A 6000-nucleotide genomic window follows, 5' to 3' on the forward strand; every position below is an offset into this window, starting at 1 on the left:
CGGTGCTCAAGAGCTCCAGTGTGCCTGCACGGCCCGGTCTATCCGTCACCACCTCCACGCACCAGCCCTCCGGTGGCAGCCCCCCGCACCAGGCTGTCTCTCCGGCCCATCCTTATGGGGGCTCCCTCCTCTCCAGCGCTGCCGGAGCCTTCCTCCTCTCCAGCGCTGCCGGAGCCTTCCTCCTCTCCAGCGCTGCCGGAGTCTCCCGCCTCTCCAGCGCTGCCGGGGCCTTCATCCACTCCAGCACAGCCGGAGTCTCCCGCCTATTCGGCGCTGCCAGTGCCGCCCGTCTGCCCAGCGCCGCCAGTGCCGCCCGTCTGCCCAGCGCCGCCAGTGCCGCCCGTCTGCCCAGCGCCGCCAGTGCCGCCCGTCTGCCCAACGCCGCCAGTGCCGCCCGCCTGCCCGGAGCCGCCAGTGCCGCCCGTCAGCCAGGGGCCGCCAGTGCCGCCAGTCGGCCAGGGGCCGCCAGTGCCGCCAGTCGGCCAGGGGCCGCCAGTGCCGCCAGTCAGCCAGGGGCCGCCAGTGCCGCCAGTCAGCCAGACTCTTCCAGTGCCGCCAGTCAGCCAGACTCTTCCAGTGCCGCAAGTCAGCCAGACTCTTCCAGATCTGCCAGTCAACCAGACTCTTCCAGATCTACCAGTCAACCAGACTCTTCCAGATCTGCCAGTCAACCAGACTCTTCCAGATCTGCCGGTCAGCCAGGGGCCGTCAGTCAGCCAGGGGCCGCCAGTCAGCCAGGAGCAGCCGCCCCTCTGTCCCGAGCTTCCGCCCCTCTGTCCCGAGCTTACGCCCCTCTGTCCCGAGCTTACGCCCCTCTGTCCCGAGCAGCTGCCCCTCTGTCCCGAGCAGCCGCCCCTCTGTCCCGAGCAGCCGCCCCTCTGTCCCGAGCAGCCGCCCCTCTGTCCAGAGCTGCCGCCCCTCTGTCCCGAGCTGCCGACCCTCTGTCCCGAGCTGCCGCCCCTCTGTCCATTGAGAAGAGTTGCCATGGTGAGGAGGCCACGGAAGCGGACAAGGTGGGGGACTAGGACTACGGTGAAGTGGGGGCCACGTCCAGCACCAGAGCCGCCACCGCGGACAGATGTCCACCCAGACCCTCCCCTATAGGTTCAGGATTTGTTGGTGAGGGTAGGTAACAACATCTCCACCCCGCTGATCCTCAACACGGGGGCCCCACAAGGGTGCGTTCTGAGCCCTCTCCTGTACTCACTGTTCACCCACGACTGTGTGGCCATGCATGCCTCCAACTCAATCATCAAGTTTGCGGACGACACTACAGTGGTAGAATTGATTACCAACAACGACGAGACGGCCTACAGGGAAGAGGTGAGGGCCCTCGGAGTGTGGTGTCAGGAAAATAACCTCACACTCAACGTCAACAAAACAAAGGAGATGATCGTGGACTTCAGGAAACAGCAGAGGGAGCACCCCCCTATCCACATCGACGGGACAGTAGTGGAGAGGGTAGTAAGTTTTAAGTTCCTCGGCGTACACATCACGGACAAACTGAATTGGTCCACCCACACAGACAGCGTTGTGAAGAAGGTGCAGCAGGGCCTCTTCAACCTCAGGAGGCTGAAGAAATGTGGCTTGTCACCAAAAGCACTCACAAACTTTTACAGATGCACAATCGAGAGCATCCTTTCGGGCTGTTTCACCGCCTGGTACGGCAACTGCTCCGCCCACAACCGTAAGGCTCTCCAGAGGGTAGTGAGGTCTGCACAACGCATCACCGGGGGCAAACTACCTGCCCTCCAGGACACCTACACCACCCGATGTTACAGGAAGGCCATAAAGATCATCAAGGACAACAACCACCCGAGCCACTGCCTGTTCACCCCGCTATCATCCAGAAGGCGAGGTCAGTACAGGTGCATCAAAGCAGGGACAGAGAGATTGAAAACAGCTTCTGTCTCAAGGCCATCAGACTGTTAAACAGCCACCACTAACATTGAGTGGCTGCTGCCAACATACTGACTCAACTCCAGCCACTTTAATAATAGAAAAATGTATGTAAAAAAATGTATCACTAGCCACTTTAAACAATGCCACTTAATATAATGTTTACATACCCTACATGACTCATCTCATATGTATATACTGTACTCGATACCATCTACTGCATCTTTCCTATGCCGTTCTGTACCATCACTCATTCATATATTTTATGTACATATTCTTAATCCCTTTACACTTGTGTCTATAAGGTAGTAGTTGTGGAATTGTTAGGTTAGATTACTTGTTGGTTATTACTGAATTGTCGGAACTAGAAGCACAAGCATTTCGCTACACTCGCATGAACATCTGCTAACCATGTGTATGTGACAAATTACATTTGATTTGATTTGAGATGATGCAATCTCTATTGCACTCCACACTGCCCTTTCCCACCTGGACAAAAGGAACACCTATGTGAGAATGCTATTAATTGACTACAGCTCAGCGTTCAACACCATAGTGCCCTCAAATCTTATCACTAAGCTAAGGACCCTGGGACTAAATAACTGGATCCTGGACTTCCTGATGGGCCGCCCCCAGGTGGTAATGGTAGGTAACAACACAGCCACCACGCTGATCCTCAACACGGGGGCCCCTCAGGGGTGCGTGCTCAGTCCCCTCCTGTACTCCCTGTTCACTCATGACTGCATGGCCAGGCATGACTCCAACAGCATCATTAAGTTTGCTGATGACACAACAGTAGTAGGCCTGATCACCGAGAATGATGAGACAGCCTATAGGGACGAGGTCAGAGACCTGACCGGGTGGTGCAAGGACAATAACCTCTCCCTCAACGTGATCAAGACAAAGGAGATGATCGTGGACAACAGAAAAAGGAGGACCGAGCACGACCCCATTCTCATCGACGGGGCTGTAGTGGAGCAGGTTGAGAGCTTCAAGTTCCTTGGAGTCCACATCACCAACAAACTAACATGGTCCAAGCACACCAAGACAGATGTGAAGAGGGCACGACAAAACCTATTCCATCTCAGGAGACTTGGCATGGGTCCTCAGATCCTCAAAAGGTTTTACAACTGCACCATCGAGAGCATCCTCACGGATTGCATCACTGCCTGGTATGGCAACTGCCTCTGACCGCAAGGCACTACAGAGGGTAGTGCGCATGGCCCAGTACATCACCGTGGGCAAACTTCTTGCCATCCAGGACACCAGGAGGTGTCAGAGGAAGGCCCAAAAAATTGCCAGACTCCAGCCACCCTAGTCATAGACTGTTCTCTCTGCTACTGCATGGCAAGCGGTACTGGAGCAATAAGTCTAGGTCCAAGAGGCTTCTAAACAGTTTCTACCCCCAAGCCATAAAACACATGAACAGCTAATCAAATGGCTACCCACACTATTTCCATTTCCCCCCTTCTACGTTGCTGCTACTCTCTGTTATTATATATGAATATATGCATAGTCACTTCAATAACTCTACCTAGATGTACATATTACCTCAATTACCTCGACACCGGTGTACCCCCTGTATATAGTCCCGCTATTAATGATTTACTGCTGCTCTTTAATTATTTGTTATTCTTATCTAATACTTTTTTTGTTGTTGGTATTTTCTTAAAACAACATGGTTAAGGGCTTGTAAGTAACTCTTTTCACTATAAGGTCTACAACTGTTGTATTCGGCGCATGTGACAAATACACTTTGATTATATTTGATTTGATTTATTAGAACTTCGGTAGAGAATGTGAGATCAACAAACAGAGAGTAGATATGGATATTGAGAGTAGATATAATTATTGAGAGTACAGTATATATAGCTACTGAGAGAAATATAGCTATTGAGAGGAGATGTAGCTATTGAGAGTTGATATGGATATTGAGAGTAGATATAGCTATTGAGAGAAAACATAGCTATTGAGAGTAGATATACCTATTGAAAGTAGATATAGCCATTTAGAGTAGATATAGCCATTGAGAGTAGATATAGTTATTGAGAGTAGCTATAACTATTGGGAGTAGCTATAACTATTGACTATTGACTATTGACTATTGAGGTAGTTAACCCACTGTTCCCCGGGCACCGAAGATGTGGATGTCGATTAAAGCAACCCCCGCACCTCTCTTATTTCAGTTGAATACAATCAGTTGGACAACTGACTAGGTATCCCCCTTTCCCTTTCCCTAGGCGGCAGGTAGCCTAGTGATTAGAGTGTTGGGCCAGTCACCGAAAGGTTGCTAGATCGATTCTCCGAGCTGAGAAGGTAAAAATCTGTAATTTTGTCCCTGAACAAGGCAGTTAACCCACTGTTCCTAGGCCGTCATTGTAAATAAGAATATGTTATTAACTGACTTGCCTAGTTAAATTTTTTTTAAATAGCTATTGAGAGTAGATCTAGCTATTGAGAGTAGATCTAGCTATTGAGAGTAGATCTAACTATTGAGAGTAGATCTAGCTATTGAGAGTAGATCTAGCTATTGAGAGTAGACCTAGCTATTGAGAGTAGATCTAACTATTGAGTGTAGATATAACCATTGAGAGTAGAAGTAACTATTGAGAGTAAATACAACTATTGAGAGTAGATATAGTATGGATATTTTTTAAACAGAGATGGTCCCCATTAAGATAACTTGATATTTAAGCTATTTCCACTCTTTATCTCCCCGTTATTAATGAGCTGATCTGCTGTCTGTATAATCATCAACTCGATTTAGACAAATGTAGGAGGTATTCTGTCTTTCGTTGAAGGAGGTTATCTAGCAAGGTTAGCAACTTTGGTCATTTGACATTGTGTTATGAATGGCCTGTTTCGCAATTCACAACGTAATTGGAGATCAACGATAGTTAACTTACTCCCTCATTACTAAATATCAGTTTACTTTGCTCTGCAATCTTTACATAGCAGTGCTCCTCTTATTTCGGGAGAACATTGGCATAATGACCATATGTTGGTTTTAAACTATTTAAAATGGGCACTTACAGGTATTTCCTGGGAAGTATTCATCCCTAGCCCCAGCCAGCCCCTGAAACATTACACAACACTTTTAAGAGTAGTTTAAATCAGGATGATAAAGAAATTACAGTGAATTATCCAACAAGTCTCTCTCTCTCTCTCTCTCTCTCTCTCTCTCTCTCTCTCTCTCTCTCTCTCTCTCTCTCTGTCTCTCTCTCTCTCTCTCTCTCTCTGTCTCTCTCGCTCATATAATAGTGAGGAAGGGAATATGTGAGCATTCAAGAGAACCGCTGGGCTGCAAACTTCTCTCAAAGCATCACAGCTAAACAGACAGCTGGGAGTCATTTAGTCAGGAAATGTACAACACCTCACCTTATTGACTGAGGGTCAGGCAGAGTGTTTGTGTGTGTGATAGACTGTACACACAGTGGGCATAGGAGTCCACAGAGGTCATTGGGGCAGCAGTGGTTCAGCAGTTAGGTAAATAAGACAATCACCAAATGTGTTAGTAGGGGAACCCAAAAGGGGTTGCATTGTGTTGTTGTGACCCTGAACTGCAACGGTATTACTGTATTAAATCTAATCTTGAATGTGAGTGGATTAATGTGTCTGGTAAAGAAAAAAATATTACCTATCCATTTCAAGGAAGAGAACTCTAACATTGGTCAAGCCCAACGCCAGACTTGTGGGACTTCATTAGGGTCCACTCTGTCTTTTTCCAGCTGTTTCTTAGTGCTGTGCTGCCGGGCCTCATGGTACATGGGAAGAGCATGGGCTGGAGGGAGAGAGAAAATTAGGTCCATGTCCTCTCAGTGTACTCTTTCTGCCATGTTGGACCCCAACAAGGTCATTATCACTTCCAGGTTTGTATTTACACATCCACGTTTTGTGTGTCTGTCCCCAACATACGTATGCTTGAATATCTGAGTAACACTGTGTGTGTGTGTGTGTGTGTGTGTGTGTGTGTGTGTGTGTGTGTGTGTGTGTGTGTGTGTGTGTGTGTGTGTGTGTGTGTGTGTGTGTGTGTGTGTGTGTGTGTGTGTGTGTGTGTGTGTGTGTGTGTACGTGTGTGCGTGTGTGTACGTGTGTACGTGT

Source organism: Oncorhynchus clarkii, chromosome 12 (genome assembly GCF_045791955.1).
Source record: "Oncorhynchus clarkii lewisi isolate Uvic-CL-2024 chromosome 12, UVic_Ocla_1.0, whole genome shotgun sequence".
Taxonomy (NCBI): domain Eukaryota; kingdom Metazoa; phylum Chordata; class Actinopteri; order Salmoniformes; family Salmonidae; genus Oncorhynchus; species Oncorhynchus clarkii.